Below are 21,046 nucleotides of genomic sequence, written 5' to 3' on the forward strand. Positions count from 1 at the left end.
CACCTATGAAGACAATATCTTTACAATTTCACATACTTTTATCCCCGTTGAAAACTTCAACCAGTTTGTCATCAATCACCAAAAAGGGGGAGATTGTAAGTGCATCTAGTGCCACCCCTAGTTGGTTTTCGAGTATTGACGACAAACCTGGTTGAGGGACTAATGTGTCCGTGAGAATTGCAGGATAACACAGGTAGTAGTCCCTCATTGATTTGGTTTACCTACCGGAGATGACCCCTAAAAATGTATGAAGACATTGAAGACAATGGTGGTCTGTGAAGCTATTCACGGTGAAGTCTATGACATGAGAAGACATCGCATGAAGACTTTGGAGCGCGAAGACTTAGTTGTTTCGTTGTTTCCTTTTCTTCTTTGTTGAGTCATAGGAACCACCGCACTATTAAGTGGGGTCCAAGTGAACAAAGTCAGAGTGACTAAAGTGATGCTCAACCAAATCCTATGTCTTCGAGTGAAGACAATGAGTGCAAATCTTATCCGGAGTCGGATGAGTCAGCTTTACTTGTAGCCCAAGTCAAGCCGCCGCGTGTGTTTGAAATCTAACCGCTGGAACACGTGTCAGTTCCTTAGTGACCTAGGCTCATTTCGGACAAATCAGGTCGGGTTGCCCAGTGGCTATAAATAGCCCACCCCCTACACCATAAATTTGTGGATGCTCAGAGTTAGTACACGGCTTTTGTCGTTTGAGAGCAACCCACCTCCGAAGCATTTGAGAGAGAATCCTTGCGAGGACAAAGCCTAAACCACCCAGAGCCCAAAGAGTGTTTGGCATCACTGAAGTCTTTCTGTCCGCGTGATCTGAAGACTTGTTACACTTGAGGACTGTGAATCCTCCAGCCGGTTAGGCGTTGCGTTCTGAGCATCCAAGAGTCATTGTGGAGTGCCGGTGAACGAAGTCTGTGAAGGTTTGGAAGTCTGCCTTGAAGACTTACCAGAGTGATTGAGCGAGGACTAAGTGTCCTTATCTCAAGGGGAATAAGGTGAAGACGCGGTCTTCTGAGTTGAATCTCAGCCTCCCTAACCAGATGTACAGTTGTCACAGCAACTGGAACTGGTCGAACAAATCACTGTCCTCTCCAAGCTACTGGTTCTATCTCTCACTTCTCTTTACTTACAGTTTGTCTTCGTGAAGTCATTGGCTGCTTGCATTATCTGTTTGACTTCACTGAGTGACTACTTGTTCTGATTGGCTTCATACTATCTTCCATCCCGATCCTTAGTACCTAGCTGCTAATAGTCTTCGTGCTTTCACTTCATTGAATACTTGACTATGGGTTGCCTAGTGTAGTCTACCTTCCGCTGCATACGAATAGGGTCATTTCTATTGTTTGTCGTTGAAACTCCCACGTTTTGAAGACTTTCATGAAAATCGCCTATTCACCCCCCCTCTAGTCAATAACCAGCTCTTTCAGGAGAGAGGGCCATCGTGGAAGCGGGGAGGAGATGGTCGAAGAAGGACAACTTAAGAGGGGGGAGGGAACCTTACGTGTTTTTAGGTAGTAGAGATATCATCCCTCATTATTTCTGTTTGTGATGTTGATGGAAATCCTTGGATAAATGGGACCTACATGACCGTTTGTTTTTAGTGAGTCTTGAGCCAGACTATTGATGCCCCAGAAATCTTGAGTATATATATAAATTAGAGGGATCTGGTGTTAAATAGCGAGGTGGGACTATTTAGAAAATGAACTAACCATACTTCTCAATACAGCGTGGCCTAGTTCAGTTGGATGTGATCTGGAATCGCTACATCAAATGTCTAGAGTTCAATTCTAGATAGAAGCATTTTTTTAGCCTGGTATTTTATAAACAGGCTAGCATAAGTGGGCCAACATCCACAGGACAGAGCACGGGACGTGATTTGCTAGCCTGGTTTTTATAAACAGGCTAGCATAAGGTCGGTAGAGCGTGGGCTATGAGTGACGGGCCAGCCTGAACTGACTGGATTCATTCCAAAACAACCTATACGTATATAGGGCATCCCAAAATTAGTACCACCTTGTTTATATTATATCTTAAATATAAAATCACCTAAGTGGGACGAAACCAAGAATATCACCTTGCTTTATTAGTAGGTATAGATATAGATATAGATATGTAATTTTATATCATTTTTTGAACTAATCTATTAACTCAGTGCCCAGTGCCATTTTCTGTTTTTGTCTATTTATTTGTTTCACAGAAAAACCATACCAAACGAAGTTCAAACACGATGAAATTTTATGATAATTTTTCCTGGACCAGAAGAGACCCTAGAAGCTTTGAGGGAGGCTAGAAAATATACAGAGAGCCACAAGGTCATACGGAGCACCCCAGGGGGTGCACCACTTGAGCTTGTGGGCCCCTCGTAGCTCTGTCTGGCATAATTCCATCTCTATAAATTCCCTAAAATCGAGAAACCCCCATAGCGAGACCCGAAACCGCCGCAAGCCTATGTACTTCCACGATCCCATCTAGAGGCCTTTGCTGGTGCTTTGCCGGTGGGGAAAAAAGATCACAGAGGCCATCTTCATCAACCTTGCTGCCTCCATAATGATGCGTGAGTAGTTCCCACAGGACATACGGGTTCATAGCAGCAGCTAGATGGCTCTCTCTTCTCTCTCTCTCTCTGATCTTTAATACAATGTTCTCTTCGGAGATCGATCCAGTGTAATCCTTTTGCGGTGCGTTTGTTGGGATCCAAGGCATAGTGGTTTGTGATCAGATTATTCATTGAAAGTAATTGAGTATTTTCTAAACTTTATTGTGTGTGATTTTATAGCCATGTATTTCTCTCCTATCTATCCATCTAGTTTGGCCAACTAGATAGATTTATCTTCAATGGGGGGAGGTGCATGATAGTAGGTTCAATCTTGCGGTGCCCTCACTCTGTGACAGGAGGAGTCGCAAGGCACATATTGGTATTGTTGCTACTGAGGGTAAAACGACAGGGTTCGAACGTATTATTTGGTCTTACTTTGTGTACATTATGTTGTCATGCTCCAAGCATTACTCTGTTTGTTATGACCTTAATATGTTAAGATGAATGCTGGATAGCGGCCAAGGGGGGAGTGATAGTAGTAGATGCAGAATCGTCTTGGTCTACTTATCTCGGACGTAATGCCTATTGATACGTCCATTCTGCATCATGTTTTCCTACTTGTATTTATAAGGTTTTGGCTCAATATTACACTTCATGAGGCAATTCTATGACTTTCCTCTCTATTTATGCAAGATCTATATTAAGAGGGAAATTGCCGCAAGCTGGAATTTTGGACCTGAAAAGAGCTACAACAAAGATATTTATTCTCTGGAGCTCCAAATGATCTGAAAATTTATGGAAATTTATTTTGGAATTAATTAAAAATACTGGAGGAAGAATCACTAGGAGAGGCCCCACCAGTGAGCCACAAATTTAGGTGCCCCCCCGAGGCGCGCCAGTGAGCTTGTGCGCTCACCAGCAGGCCTCAGTGGCCCTTCTTCTCCTATATGATGCCATTTTCCCTATAAAAAAGTCAAGAGAAGACTTTCGGGATGAAGCGCCTCCATTTTGATCCTTTCACCTGGGCAGGAGCACTTTTGCTCTCCGATGAAGCGATTCTATCGGGGATACTTCCCTCCGGGAGGGGGAAATCAAAGCCATCGACATCACCAACATTCCTCTCATCATGGGAGGGCCAATCTTCATCAATATATTCACCAGCACCATCTCCTCTCAAATTAACCCCAGTTCATCTCTTGTATTCAATCTTTCTCAAAACCTTATATTGGTACCTGTGGGTTGCTAGTAGTGTTGATTACACCTTATAGTTGATGCTAGTTGTTTTATTTGGTGGAAGTTATATGTTCAGATCCTTAATGGTATACAATACCCCTCTAAACTTGAACATGAATATGATTTGTGAGTAGTTCCGTTTGTTCTTGAGGACATGGATGAAGTCTTGTTATTAGTAATTATGTAAAGTTGGTATTCGTTCAATATTTTGATGATGTGTATGTTATTCTCCCTCTAGTGGTGTCATGTGAACATCGACTACATGACACTTCACCATGTTTGGGCCTATATGAAGGCATTGGGGAGTAATAAGTAGATTATGGGTTGCGAGAGTGACAGAAGCTTAAACCCTTAGTTTATGAGTTATTCTGTAAGGGGCTGATTTGAATCCATATGTTTCATGTTATGGTTAGATTTATCTTAATTCTTCTTTCGTAGTTGCAGATGCTTGTAGGAGAGGGTAATCATAAGAGGGTTGCTTGTTCAAGTAAGAACATCACCCTAGCACTGGTCCACCCGCATATCAAATTATCAGAATAGTAAATGTGGATCAACTAAATATAATGAACGTGACTAGACGAGAATTCCCATGCGTCCTCGGGAATGCTTTGCTCATTATAAGAAGTACTTTTGGCTTGTCTTTTGCTATAAAAAGGATTGAGCCACCTTGTTGCACTCTTTTTAATATTGTTACTTGCTACTTGTTACAAATTACCCATATATTGATCATGCCACAAATAATGTCACAACTATGCGCTTTTCTATCAATTGTCCAACAATAGTTTGTTTACCCACCGTATGTTATGTTTCGAGAGAGAAGCCTCTAGTGAAAACTAGGGCTACCAGGTCTAGTTTTATCATATTACAAAAACAAAAAGTATCTTGCTGCAATTTATTTACATTTATTTTTATTTTCAATTTATATATCTACCACTACCAGATTTGATCCTTGCAAGCAACGAGTTCAAGGGGACTGACAACTCTCTTGCCCGCGTCGGGTGCAAGTATTTGCTCTTTTGTGTGCAGGTGTTGTTCACTAGCCTTGTGTGACTCTCCTATTGGTTCAATAACCTTGGTTCTCACTGAGGGAAATACTTTTCAGCTACTATATTGCTTCAGCCTTCCTCTTCAGGGAAAATCCCAATGCAGCTCACAAGTAGCATAGTACCACTTAGTGTGGTACTACTGTCTCTACCATCGTTGGCTCTACCGTGGCTAATTAAATGTTGCGCCCAAGATGCGATTCTACCCCAATCACGTGATGAATTCATGATCGAAGCACAACCGCATTTCAAGCGCATAGCAAGGTGGATATCATTACAACATACCATGTACTGAATAGATGAGAATACCAGATATAGGCTTATGATACGTCTCCAACATATCTATAATTTTTGATGTATTCATGCCATGTTTATAACATTTTTACATGGTTTTGGCATGATTTGGTTAGAAATAACCCGGACTGACGATGTCTTCAGCAGAACTACCATGGTGTTATTTTTTGTGCAGAAATAAAAGTTCTTGGAATGCGCTGAAAATCAACGGAGATTTTTTTTGGAAAATATAAAAAATAGTGGAACAAAAAGTTATTGGAGGGGAGTCCCGTGGATCCACCCTCTGCCTTGTGGACTCTCCATGGGCCGCCCTGACTTGTTCTTGACGCCAACCTCTCCTATAAATCCCCAAGCCTCTACAAAATAACCTAGATCGGGAGTTCCGCTGCCGCAAGCCTCTATAGCCACCAAAAACCAATCAGGACCCTGTTCCGGCACTCTGCCGGAGGGGGGATCCATCACCGGTGGCCATCTTCATCATCCCGGCGCTCTCCATGATGAGGAGGGGAGTAGTTCACCCTCGGGGATGAGGGTATGTACCAGTAGCTATGTGTTTGATCTCTCTCTCTCTCTTGTGTTCTTGATTTGGCATGATCTTGATGTACCGCAAGCTTTGCTACTATAGTTGGATCTTATGATGTTTCTCCCCCTCTACCTCTTGTAATGGATTGAGTTTTCCCTTGGAAGTTATCTTATCAGATTGAGTCTTTAAGGATTTGAGAACACTTGATGTATGTCTTGCGTGGGATATCCGTGGTGACAATGGGGTATTTTATTGATCCACTTGATGTATGTTTTGGTGATCAACTTGTGGGCTCCGTCACCTTGGGAATCTATGCATAGGGGTTGGCACATGTTTTCGTCTTGACTCTTCGGTAGAAACTTTGGGGCACTCTTTGAAGTTCTTTGTGTTGGTTTGAATAGATGAATCTGAGATTGTGTGATGCATGTCAGATAATCATACCCACGGATACTTGAGGTGACATTGGAGTATCTAGGTGACATTAGGGTTTTGGTTGATTTGTGTCTTAAGGTGTTATTTTACTACGAACTCTAGGGCTGTTTGTGACACTTATAGGAATGGCCCAACGGGTTGATCGGAAAGAAAAACTTTGAGGTCATTTCATACCCTACAATAATCTCTTCGTTTGTTCTCCGCTATTAGTGACTTTGGAGTGACTCTTTGTTGCATGTTGAGGGATTGTTATATGATATAATTATGTTATTATTGTTGAGAGAACTTGAACTAGTGAAAGTATGAACCCTAGGCCTTGTTTCAAAGCATTGCAACACCGTTTTCGCTCACTTTTGTTACTTGCTACCTTGCTGTTTTTATATTTTCAGATTACAAAAACCTATATCTACCATCCATATTGCACATGTATCACCATCTTTTTGCTGAACTAGTGCACCTATACAATTTACCATTGTATTGGGTGTGTTGGGGACACAAGAGACTCAAACCTCTACACTTGGAGGCCCAAAAACGTCTACAAGAAGAAGGTTGTGTAGTAGATATCAAGCTCTTTTCTGGCGCCGTTGCCGGGGAGGTTAGTGCTTGAAGGTATATCTTTAGATCTTGCAATCGAATCTTTTGTTTCTTGTTTTATAACTAGTTTAGTCTATAAAAGAAAACTACAAAAAAAATGGAATTGAGGGTGCCTCATATGCTTCATCTTTTTAATATCTTTCGTGAAAATGATGGAAAGGAAAATTGTGCTCAAGTGCTAGAAGAAGAATGTGTTAAAATGTTTGGCAATAAATCTTTGAATGATGAGCATGATTGCAATGTTGTTAGTATGATCTCTTTGAATATCCATGATGCTAATGATATGCAAAGCCACAAGCTTGGGGATGCTATGTTTAATGAAGATGATATTTTTAGTTTCCCAAGTTTTGATGAGCAAATTTATTATGATGAAAGCATGCCTCCTATTTATGATGATTATATTGATAAAAGTGGATTTGGAGAGGTCATGACTTTATTTAGTGATGAATCCACTATTTCAGAAGAGGTTCCAATTGATTATGAGGACAAAGTTGCTATCTCTGATGATTATTGTGATGACATGTATGCTATAAAGAAGAAATATAACCATGAAACTTGTCACCATGATTTTAATTTTCAATTGGATTATGCCTCACATGATAGTTATTTTGTTGAGTTTGCTCCCACTACTATTCATGAGAAGAAATTTGCTTATGTGGAGATAATACAATTTATATGCTTGTGCATCATGAAAAAAATAATGCTTTATGTGATGTTTATATTGTTGAATTGATTCATGAGGCTACTGAGAATTATTATGAGGGAGGAATATATGCTTGTAGGAATTGCAATAATATCAAGTTTCCTCTCTATGTTTTGAAAATCTTGAAGTTATGCTTATTTTACTTTCCTATGCTAGTTGATTCTTGTTCCCATAAGTTGTTTGCTAACAAAATCCCTATGCATAGGAAGTGGGTTAGACTTAAATGTGTTAGTCATATTCTTCATGATGCTCCCATTAGTTTCAATTCTTATCTTTTATGTGAGCATCATTGAAATCATCATGCCTAGCTTAAAAGACATTAAAGAAAAGCGCTTGTTGGGAGACAACACAATATTTACCCCTACTGTTTTTGTGTGTTCACATGATTAAGATACTGTAGTAATCATGTTTTATAGCTTTTTTTCAATAAAGTGCCAAGTAGAACCTTTGGGAAGACTTGGGTGAAAGTTAATGCGATCTTGCTGTAAAAAAACAGAAACTTTGCGCTCACGAGAATAATTTTCATTTTAAACAGAAGAGTGATTTTAAGTTGATTCTTTCGAAGAAGATTGATAGACAAATTCCTCACGTCCACCAATTTATTTCCGAATTTTTGGAGTTACATAAGTATTCGAGAGTTACAGTTTACTACAGACTATTCTGTTTTTGACAGATTCTGTTTTCTATGTGTTGTTTGCTCATCTTGATAAATTTATGAGTAGTATCGGAGGGTATGAACCATGGAGAAGTTGGAATACAGTATATATTACACCAATATGAATTTATAGTGAGTTCACAACAGTAGCTAAGTGGTGATTTATTTTCTTATACTAACGGAGCTTACGAGTTTTCTGTTGAGTTTTGTGTTGTGAAGTTTTCAAGTATTGGGTGAAGATTCGATGGACTATGGAATAAGGAGTGGCAACAGACTAAGCTTGGGGATGCCCAAGGCACCCCAAGGTAATATTCAAGGACAACCAAGAGCGTAAGCTTGGGGATGCCCCGGAAAGCATCCCCTCTTTCGTCTTCGTTCATCAGTAACTTTACTTGGAGCTATATTTTTATTCACCACATGATATGTGTTTTGCTTGGAGCGTCATTTTGTTTTATTTTGTTTTGCTTGATGTTTGAATAATATCCCAAGATCTGAAATTATTAAATGTTAGAGAGTCTTCACATAGTCACATAATTATTCGACTACTCATTGATCTTCACTTATATCTTTTGGAGTAGTTTGTTGTTTGCTCTATTTCTTCACTGATATCTTTTTAGAGCATGGTGGTGGTTTTATTTTGAAGAAATAGATGAACTCTCATGCTTCACTTATATTATTTTGAGAGTCTTTTAGAACATCATGGTAATTTTCTTTGGTTATGAATTTAGTCCTAATATGATGGGCATCCAAGAGGGATATAATAAAAACTTTCATATAAAGTGCATTGAATAATATGAGAAGTTTGATTCATTATGATTGTTTTGATATATGAAGATGGTGATATTAGAGTCATGCTAGTATAGTAGTTCTGAATTTGAGAGATACTTGTGTTATAGTTTGTGATTCCCGTAGCATGCACGTATGGTGAACCGTTATGTGATGAAGTTGGAGCATGATTTATTTATTGATTGTCTTATGAGTGGCGGTCGGGGACGAGCGATGGTCTTTTCCTACCAACCTATCCCCCTAGGAGCATGCGCGTAGTACTTTGTTTCGATAACTAATAGATTTTTGCAATAAGTATGTGAGTTCTTTATGACTAATGTTGAGTCCATGGATTATACGCACTCTCACCCTTCCACCATTGCTAGCCTCTCTAGTATTGCGCAACTTTCGCTGGTACCATACACCCACCATTACCTTCCTCAAAGCAGCAACCATACCTACCTATTATGGCATTTCTATAGTCATTCCGAGATATATTGCCATGCAACTTTCCACCGTTCCGTTTATTATGACACGCTTCATCATTGTCATATTGCTTTGCATGATCATGTAGTTGCCATCGTATTTGTGGCAAAGCCTCCGTTCATAATTCTTTCATATATGTCATTCTTGATTCATTGCACATCCTGGTACACCGCCGGAGGCATTCATATAGAGTCATATTCTGTTGTAAGTATCGAGTTGTAATTTTTGAGTTGTAAGTAAATAGAAGTGTGGTGATCGTCATTATTAGATCATTGTCCCAGTGAGGAAAGGATGATGGAGACTATGATTCCCCCACAAGTCGGGATGAGACTCTGGACAAAAAATAAAAATAAAAATAATAATAATAAGAGGCCAAAAAAAGAGAAGGCCCCCCAAAAAAAGAGAGAAAAAGAGAGAAGGGGCAATGCTACTATCCTTTTACCACACTTGTGCTTCAAAGTAGCACCATGATCTTCATGATAGAGGGTCTCCTATGTTGTCACTTTCATATACTAGTGGGAATTTTCATTATAGAACTTGGCTTGTATATTCCAATGATGGGCTGCCTCAAATTTCCCTAGGTCTTCGTGAGCAAGCAAGTTGGATGCACACCCACTTAGTTTCTTTTTGAGCTTTCATACACTTATAGCTCTAGTGCATCCGATGCATGGCAATCCCTACTCACTCACATTGATATCTATTGATGGGCATCTCCATAGCCTGTTGATATGCGAGTTGATGTGAGAATATCTTCTCCTTTTTGTCTTCTCCACAACCACCATTCTATTCCACATATAGTGCTATGTCCATGGCTCACGCTCATGTATTGCGTGAAGATTGAAAAAGTTTGAGAACATCGAAAGTATGAAACAATTGCTTGGCTTGTCATCGGGGTTGTTCATGATTAAATATTTTTTGTGATGAAGATAGGGCATAGCCAGATTATATGATTTTGCAGGGATAGCTTTCTTTGGCCATGTTATTTTGAGAAGACATGATTGCTTTGTTAGTATGCTTGAAGTGTTATTATTTTTATGTCCATATTAAACTTTTGTTTTGAATCTTATGGATCTGAATATTCCTGCCACAATAGAGAAGATTACATTGATAAATATGTTAGGTAGCATTCCACATCAAAACTTCTGTTTTATCATTTTCCTACTCGAGGACGAGCAGGAATTAAGCTTGGGGATGCTGATACGTCTCCAACGTATCTATATTTTTTGATGTATTCATGCCATGTTTATAATATTTTTTTACATGCTTTTGGTATGATTTGGTTAAAACTATCCCGGACTGACGCTGTTTTTAGCAGAACTACCGTGGTGTTGTTTTTTGTGCAGAAATAAAAGTTCTCGGAATGCGCTAAAAATCAACGGAGATTTTTTTGGAAAATATAAAAAATACTGGAACAAAAAGTTATCGGAGGGGAGTCCCGTGGATCCACCCTCTGCCTTGTGGACTCTCTGTGGGTCCCCCCTGACTTGTTCTTGACGCCAACCTCTCCTATAAATCCCCAAGCCTCCAGAAAATAACCTAGATCGGGAGTTCCGCCGCTGCAAGCCTCTGTAGCCACCAAAAACCAATCGAGGCCCTGTTCCGGCACTCTACCAGAGGGGGCATCCATCACCGGTGGCCATCTTCATCATCCCGACGCTCTCCATGACGAGGAGGGAGTAGTTCACCCTCGGGGCTGAGGGTATGTACCAGTAGCTATGTGTTTGATCTCTCTCTCTCTCTCTCTCTCTCTCTCTCTCTCGTGTTCTTGATTTGGCATGATCTTGACGTACTGCGAGCTTTGCTACTATAGTTGGATCTTATGATGTTTCTCCCCTTCTACCTCTTGTAATGGATTGAGTTTTCCATTTGAAGTTATCTTATCGGATTGAGTCCTTAAGGATTTGAGAACACTTGATGTATGTCTTGCGTGGGATACCTGTGGTGACAATGGGGTATTCTATTGATCCATTTGATGTATGTTTTGGTGATCAACTTGCGGGTTCCGTGACCTTGGGAATCTATGCATAGGGGTTGGCACACGTTTTCTTCTTGACTCTCTGGTAGAAACTTTGGGGCAGTCTTTGAAGTTCTTTGTGTTGGTTTGAATAGATGAATCTGAGATTGTGTGATGCATGCCATATAATCATACCCACGGATGCTTGATGTGACATTGGAGTATCTAGGTGACATTAGGGTTTTGGTTGATTTGTGTCTTAAGGTGTTATTTTACTACGAACTCTAGGGCTGTTTGTGACACTTATAGGAATAGCCCAACGGATTGATCATAAAGAATAACTTTGAGGTCGTTTCATACCCTATAATAATCTCTTTGTTTGTTCTCCACTATTAATGACTTTGGAGTGACTCTTTGTTGCATGTTGAAGGATTGTCATATGATCTAATTATGTTATTATTGTTGAGAGAACTTGCACTAGTGAAAGTATGAACCCTAGGCCATGTTTCGAAGCATTGCAATACCATTTTCGCTCACTTTTGTTACTTGCTACCTTGCTGTTTTTATAATTTTAGATTATAGAAACCTATATCTACCATCCATATTGCACTTGTATCACTATCTCTTCGCCGAACTAGTGCACCTATAGAATTTACCATTGTATTGGGTGTGTTGGGGACACAAGAGACTCTTTGTTATTTGGTTGAAGGGTTGTTTGAGAGAGACTATCTTCATCCTACGCCTCCCACAGATTGATAAACCTTAGGTTATCCACTTGAGAGAAATTTGCTACTGTCCTACAAACCTCTGCACTTGGAGGCCCAACAACATCTACAAGAAGAAGGTTGTGTAGTAGACATCAGCTTACACTCGCCATAAGCTATAACATGAATACATGAATACATCAATACATATTAATCATCATATAGAAGAGTAGGATCCGACTACAGATGAAATCAAACGAAAAAGAAGAACGACATCCACCCTGCTAGTCCCAGGCTCCCGACCCAGAACCTATCCCTTGATAGAAGAAGAATAAGCAGAATAAGAACTCCAAACAGATCAAGCATCACTCTCACATCAGATCATCGCATTACCTGTACCTGCAACTGTTGTTCTAGTAATCTGTGAGCTACAAGGACACAGCAATCCCATTACCATGGGTATCAAGACTAGCAAAGCTTAATGGGTATGGTATGGATAAGTGGTGAGGTTGCAACAAGCACTAAGCATTGTATGGTGGCTAACTTACAAGTACAGGAGTAAGAAGAGTAACTATGCATAACAGTTGCAAACTAGTAATGATCAATAGTTGACCATGAACTACTTGCGAGTCAAACATAACCCCACCGTGTTCTCTTCTTGAATTCACTTGAAAAGAGACAGTTACGCACGCAGTTGGTGTATTTTATTTCGGATCTGGTGTCAAGTTCTCTACAACCGGATATTATAAATTTCCACACTACCTCATAACCACGGGCATGACTCTCGAAAAGATTAAACCCTGCAGGAATTTCCCAACTTAGTCCATCACAAACTCTCACGATCCGTGGAGGAAAATCTCCATCCCAAGACAACCCGATTAAACTCGGAATCCCAGTGCACAAGACATTTCGACAATGGTAAAACAAAACCAGCAAGACCACCCGACGTGCCGACACCCCGATAGGACCCACATGTATCTCGTCTCAGGCCACGATCGGATAGGGCAGCCTACAAGTACAACCAATCCTCGAGTTGCCCCGTGGTGGCCCTGCAGTCTGCCCGTTTTGGACCAACACTCATGAGGAGCACTGGCTCGAGTTGTTGATTAAGAGTCCTCGGGTGCTAGGTGGTCCCTATGCAAGTTTTAGTTATTATTAGGAAAATGGTAAAACCAATGTTGGGCCTTGCTGGAAGAGTTTTATTCAAAGCGAACTACTAAGGGTGGTTCATAAACCCCGACCGTGTTAGGAATGCAAAATCAAGGAACACAACACCGGTACGATGGAAACTAAGGCGGTAAGAGTGGAACTAAACACCAAGCAAAAGGCCAAGCCTTCCACCCTTTACCAAGTATATAGATGCATTAATTAAATAAGAGATATTGTGATATCCCATGATATCCATGTCCCAACATGGAACAACTTGCAACTAGCAACGCTATAAGAAGGGCCGAGCAAGCAGTAACATAGCCAAACAATGGTTTGCTAGGATGGTAGAAATGTTAGAGGCTTATCATGGAATATTGGGAGGCTCGATAAACAAGTGGTAGGTAGCACGACATAGCGATAACATCGAGACAACTAGCAAGCAAAGATAGTAGTGGCATCCAAGGTAATGTCCATCTTGCCTAAAACCCCGCTAGGAAGAAGACCAAATCCATCACTAAAAAAAATACACTTCCGTGATGATACGTGTTTGTCACAGTAGGTCGCGTTTTTTCATGCATGTACATCCATGACGATTTTATGATAGAATCAAGATAGTCATACCCTTGCTGTCGTAGAAGTGTTCGATGACATCACCAAAATTATCATCACGGAAGTGTCCACTTCCATGACGATAAATCGCGCATCACAGAAGTGCTTTCATCAAGGGTGACCGACACGTGGCATCCACCATAACGGAACGCCGTTAAGCTATCAGGTCGGGTTTTCGATCCGATAACCCGTTAACAGCCCGGACCAATGGGAAATTTCCACGTGTAAAATTCTTATTGGCCGGACGAAACATGTGTCAGCTCGTCAGTGAGTCAGATATGCGCCTATGATATGTCGACATGTGTGACGGCCCACCACTGGCCCATTTAGCTTACAAAGCCGGCCCGTTTGACTTGGTCAAAAGTTAAGGGGCTGGCCCATGAAAAGCATGTTAACGGTCTCTTCGCAAATATCCCATTTTACGGCCCGGTAACTCACGGCCTGTTAGGCCCTAATGGAAATCGGCCCAACAACGTCATGTGGGCCGTCGAATATAAGACCAGCCCGTTTCACTTTTGGCCCATGTATGGCCCACGATGTCTTTCGGCCCATATGAGGCCTTCGTATCTTTAGGTCCTTTAGAGGCCCACGGTGACTCTAGCCCATAATGAACAGTAAATTTCTTTGTACCCGTTAATGACCCGTGATTCACATGGGCCGTTTCTAGCCCGTGTTAGCTTTCTGCCTATTGACGGCCCATACGTTCTTGGGCTCCTTTCTGGCCCTCGATTACTTCCGGCCCGTTACTGGCCTATTCCCCTAATGGGCCAAATTCGGCCCATGGCAAGAGTCAGACCGTTTTTGGCCTATTAACCCATTGCGCCATTTCCAGCCCGTCCTATATTCCGGCCCATTAATGACCCATTATGCCTGTGACAGAATTAAGCCTTTGCTGTGCTCCGACCTGTTAACGGTCCGTTACCGTGGTGGGTTGATACCAATTACGCCCGTTTACAGCCCATGTCGACCCATTTATCCGACGGCCCGAGGCCCACCAATCCTACGGCCCTGTTGGAGGCCCATTTATCGACGGCCCATAGGAGACCCATGGATCCTACGGCCCGTATATGGCCCATGGTTGTTGCAGCCACTAGCAAACTAGGTAAAAAGAAGACTAGGAAATAAATAAGGCCGAAACTAATGCTAGGCTATTAAGGCGATTGCACAAATTACATCCACTCGACATCAAAGATCGCCACAAGTGCAAATACAAGGAACACCCTACACTATACAAAAATGGCTTGCTGTTTTCTTCAGCCGGTGGCTGCACGTTAAGAACAAATTTTGTATCGCACCAAAACAAATTAAAACTATAAAACAAAAGTAAGTATGGCATAAAAGTTAACAGTCTAGCAGATAAATGCACCACCAGAAGTTCAGAAGTTCAGTTCATTTGACCTGACTGTTACCTTTTCATGCTGTATTGTCCGATGGAGCACCATAACCTTCGCTTTCATTTCTCCTAGGCTCCCAAACAACATAGCAAATGTCTGATAGTCCGATTTCAAAACCATGCCTATCTTGATGACATCGAACAATGTCTCTCCTTGTTTCACAAAGGGTCTCTGTTAGGTAATGGAATTGTGTCTGCAGCACAGATACAACATTGCTTTGAGCTTGCATATCTTGATCATGAGGCAGTTTGGATGAGAGTGCCTTAACAACCAACCCAGTATTACACAGGAACGTGCTTTTTGCACTGTTAGTGGACAGGTACTGACCCACTGGAGCAAGAGCTGGCATTGCGGTTATAGTTGCCTCGCCACCTTCAGAAGGTGGCGGTTCCACCATTTTTTCCATAGCTTGCTGAAAAGTTGATTTTTTACATAAGTAGTACCAGAACAGAAGATATTAAGGAGGCAGCAAAACCAAACAAAATAGCTCTGGTCTATATACAGAACTTATTCTGGTGAACCCATGTAAAATAATAGTTGTATTTTATTGCAAAGTACATAATAAAACCAGGTTCCAAACATATGACCATGTACCATCGCTAATGTATTGTCTATTTCTTCACATTGTATTGAGGGCTAAGGATAAAGAGACGAAGTTTATTATATGGTAAGCGTAGTATGGCATCATTCATAGCACAAAACAATTGAGAACAGACAAACAGGCAATTGTAACATTGTGTGGGCAAGTCCAGCACGGAACTAGATTACAGGTAAAGATCAAAGGAACATCACTCCTCTCTTTTAAACCTTGTAAGGTGCAATGATACGCTAAAACAATTGTGTATAAAATTGAAAAGAGTAATAGACATTGGCTGCAAACCATGCAGTTCAAGGCACAAGTCAGAGTAAGTAGTAGTTAAAAGGCATGAGGATTAAGGACTTACAACAGCGGCTTTGACTGGTGTAGTCATGCCCTTCTTCTTGCTGGTGTGACAATACTTGAAGATTTGCACAACATTTGGCTGGTACTTTTTGGTCCTTGTGGGCTTTCCTATGCATTTGGAACAAGCCAATATAGATTTAATAATATGGTACAGCGAAAAGAGTGAAACAACAACTAATTACAAGAGCCTCGCAGTGTGCAATATAGCTACAAGATCCTGTCGTCTGTTGGAATTTCACTTTGAACAATTCACCTACAAGAAGATAGATTTGTGTGGCACATGCGTAAATAGGACTTAAACATGTGATCTGATCACATATATATATAATGTACCTGATACTTCGGATCAGACCAGTGTTTAACGAGGCCCCTCCAGTCTTCATCCGATATATTTTCCACTGGAGATGTTTGGGAAAGTTCACTGTTAGCCTTGCCTTCAAAGCAAGTTTTCCTCAAGTTATACCGATACAGTCGTAGAGCAGACTTGAAAACATGGGTGCAAGCTTGTCTGGTTGCATCATCTTGGCTATCCAACTTGAACCTCATCTGTTGAAAATTATGGGAGTCTCATTATCAGCAACCTAGAAAGTATGGGACAGAGCAATACTTTATTACTAGTTTCCGTACATAACCATACTTACAGATAAATGCTCGAGGAAGGTGTTGAACTGGGTTTCGTATTTGTCATTCATGTACTGTATCCATGTTGGGAGGATACGTACATGACACCTAACAGCAACCGCTGCCTCTGATACTAACTTGGCTGACTCTCTAGCATCACGTGGCCTTTTTAAACCTGCCTCAAAACGGATCTCCATTCTTCCTCCTCTAGATTTAGTTAACCTGTCGAGCATTATCCCTGATGTTTGTTTCCTCTTGCGCGTAGGTGCTAGTCCAACAACGAACATAGGAAGTGTTAGTGTACATCAAACTGTGAGACTACATATAAAGAAGCATGCAACTGTAACTTGACTCCAGCAACTACCTTCTTACTGTTGAAGCTCACAAGGTTCATCTGATCTTGCCAACTCGTCTTGTGCCAAGAGTGCTTGGGAAGTAGTGTCAGGTGGCAAGGTAGCTTGGGAATGTGCTGCTAGCTCAGTTGACCCACGAGTAAGTCGTGCAGCTGGTAGTACTATGGAAGGTGTTGCAAGAACTAGGGCTGTCTCTGCTTGTTTGGTCACAGCTATTTGTTTGTGTTTGGCTTTTTCTGCAGCTCGTGTAGCATGGAATACCCTATTTGTAGAATTTTCCGCTGGACTTTGACCTTCTATTGCACCATCAGTACCAGCAGAATCTGCAGGATTCATCTGCTTCCCATTCCCTGCCATTCTGTGTTTCTTCCTCTTTCTCTGTGCCATGTTAAGTCAAGCCGACAAGAAAACAAATAACAATTTAGTTCTTCAGAACAAATTGATGCGTGATGCAGACGAACAGAACTTTGATGTTGGACAACCACATGATAGGAGGATGTAATATGTACGAAAAACAGGACGAAAGAGATAACCAGAACTATGATGTGTAAACTAAGCAGAAGACATTTCACTAAATTAGAAGCAATGCAATGGAAGGTAGACACCATATGAAAGTTGCTACAAATATTGCTCTGCCAAGTTAATAGTGTCTCATCATAAATGGCGTTTAAACAAATGTGAAGCAGTATAAGAAATAAATCATATGCAAGATGCAAACAACATCACACTACCAAGTTAGAGGTCTCTCGTCATTAGTGCCATTGCATATTCACAACATTGCATATTCACAACTTATGATGTGTAAATTAAGGAGAAGGCATTTCAACAAATTAGAAGCAATGAAAGCTAGACACCATATGAAAGATGCAATGAATATCACTCTACCAAGTTAAAACTGTCTCATCATAAGTGCCATTTCAACAAATTAGTAGTACAAGCTAGAAAAGAATGCAAGATGTAACCTATCACACTCCGAAGTCAAAGGTGTCTTATGATAAGTGATTGTTCCAGGTTACACAACAATAGTAATGTGATGTAAGAACATGGTTTGATAGACATATATTGTATGTTCTAGAAACAGGAACACGTGTCTTATTCAAGTATTTGTGTAAAGTAAGCAGATGGAATTCAACAAAATTAGAAGCAATACAAGCTAGACATCACACATAACATGCAACCACATATAACAGTGCCAAGTTAGAGGGAGCACTGGTGATGGTGCACTAGGGAGACGTGCTCATCATAAACACAACTACGTTGAGTGTCTATGCATGTGTTGTCTTGGAAATCATCTTGGGGGCATGGAGGAGTAGAAACTGTAGAGGCCCTCCATTTGGAAGGAGCACCTTTATCTGCTGCCTTGCTAACTTCCTTCCGCTTTATTGATTTTGAATTGTCAAGTAAAACCGACAAGAAAAAGCAATAAAATTCTCTCTTCAGAACTCATTCATGCATGATACTGACAATCACTACTTTGATGTAAGGCAAACACATGATACCAGGATGGAATATGTACGAAAAACAGGACGGCATGGCATGTTCACAACTATTTGTGTAAACTAAGTAGAAACCATTCCAACAAATAAGAAGCAATTAAAGCTATACACCACATGAAAGATGCAACCAATATGACTCTGCCAAGTTAAAAGCATCCCATCATAAATGGAATTTCAACAAATTAGAAGCAACGCATGCTATAAATCATATGAAAGATGCAATTAATATCGCACTGCATATACTAAAGGTGTCTCGTCATATTGATTGATGCGGGATAAAAAACAATAATTTTATGTAAGGACATGCTTAATAGACAAATGTACTATGTACTAAATACAGGAAGGCATGTCACATTAACAGGTATAATGTATAAGCTAAGTAGAATAGCACATGCAGTTTAACCAGATTGGAAGAATTACAATCTAGACACCATATGCAACATGCAACCACATATCACGCTGCCAAGTCAGAGCAAGCACCTGCGATGCTAGTGTAGGGGAAATGCGGTAATCAACTACAGAGCTACGTTCACTATCTTCATCTAGCCTTGCTGTTTCTTGAGAATCATGTCGGGAGGCTGACGTTGCATTCTTTAAATGAGTAGTAGTCCACTTGCCTGACTGCCTCATCATAAGTGATTGATGAGGGATACACAAGAACATTAGTTTGATGTAAGAACATGGTTAATACACAGATGTACTAGTATGTACCAAAAACAGAAAGGCATGTCATATTCAAAGGTATAATGTGTAAGCTAAGCAGATGCAATTTAACCAAATTGGAAGCAATACAAGCTAGACATCCGGCTGGAGTGGTGAGCATGATCATCTAGGACCTAAGAGCCCAGTGGGAGGCAGGCTGCTTCACCACCATCACGGCTTTTTAGTTGGCTTCCAGGTGATGCCTGTCTTTCCTGGGCTTGTCACTAGCTCGACCAGTGCCTTGACTAGCTATTTGTCTTCTAGTGCTCACGGGATGGTGGTTCATGTTAAAAATATCTTTCCTTATCTTAATAAAGACCGACTTCAGCCTTTCGAATACAAGCTAGACATGATATGGAACATGCAACCACATATGACACCGCGAAGTTAAAGCAAGCACCTGGGATGGTGGTTCTTTGCGAGCGAGGTCATCAACTCTAGAGCTACGTTTAGCGTCTATATCTGCTGACACCGCACCCTTTATAGCACTGTAAAGTGCCGTGCCTACCCGCGAAGAAAGCTGGCGCGACTTCTCTCTTTTCTTTGCTGCTTCTCTTGAGGCAGACTCTAAAATACCCTTGCATAAAAGCACAATAGTGAGAGTATGGGTGAAGTGTGTGCAGAACTAGTGCACTGTAAAAGTAGCAGATAGGAGGTGGCTGAAAAATAAATGACAGGAGACATATGATAGCTCTACAACATTGCATGGCAAACAAAATTAGATTCTACTCCATGTGATTTTGTAATATATGAGCACCGGAAATGCAGGTACTCCTCCAGCACGCCACCACATGTGGTCATATCAAGATAACAGTCGACTGAAAATAAATAGGTCAGTCGGTTTTTTTAATGAACCGTCCGATCTATAAGGAACGTGTAGATGGCCTTCGTCTCCCTCCTGCCAGTCATTGTTGACGATCTTTCTCGAACCGCCTGCAACCACCGGCCTGCAACCACCGGCCTAGACCCCTGCCTCCGCCACCCCGCCCTCCCCTCGACCTCACACCACCGCCGTGCTTGGCAGCGCCCCCAAGCCATCCCTTTAATCCCGACCGACCTCCATATTGGGCGCCAGTAGCTCTAGGCCCCACACTCCCCTAAGATAAACACCGAGGCGCTGCTTCCCCGGTGTAATAGGCATACTAGCGCCTGTTATGCCGGGGAATGCTTCCATTAATTGGGAATCAACTGACCAGGAATTGAAATTCAGGGGGGCGACAGACCTCTAGCTGAGGTGAAATAGTATATGAGGAGAAACCTTGTGCATCGCGAGTTACTAGGAACATCTAGTATCAAGAAGAAGCGGTCAACTAGTGTCTTCTGTGGGATGAATACCGTGCAAGCAGACACGTAATATTTGCATGAATAAGGGAAGAGGAGTACCCTTATCGGTTGCCAGTGTGGTCTCCTCCATATGTCGCGGCGATCTTGTTTTTTCTCCCGGGGGAACCGATGTTTTGGAGAGCCGTGGTTCCTTGGACAAACCCATGGCCAAATTGTTGACTGTGTTGCCGTGGCCGTATATTGGCGAAGGGGAAGCAGATCTGAGGAGGTGAAGGACAGTGTAGCAGGAACAGCTCCGGTGCGGTGGACGGTGGCAAAGTTGGAGCGACAGTGGTGAGGCGCAGGACAGCGTGGTTGAACTGGCTCGGGTATGGACGGCTCGGCCTTGGCTTCAATTACTAGCCGTGGAGGGCGTTGCGATTGAGGTTGTGGTGGACGACGACGTCGGGGTATCGGCTCCGGCGTGATGGAGGATGGCGGCGATTGATGGGTGGGATGGGGTGGCGGACGGAGGACGCTGGGGTTTCGCGGCTAGTGGAGAGGTAGTTTTTGCGCCCATGGAGTACGAAT

The sequence above is a fragment of the Triticum dicoccoides genome, chromosome 1B (genome assembly GCF_002162155.2).
Source record: "Triticum dicoccoides isolate Atlit2015 ecotype Zavitan chromosome 1B, WEW_v2.0, whole genome shotgun sequence".
NCBI classification, from domain to species: Eukaryota; Viridiplantae; Streptophyta; class Magnoliopsida; order Poales; family Poaceae; genus Triticum; species Triticum dicoccoides.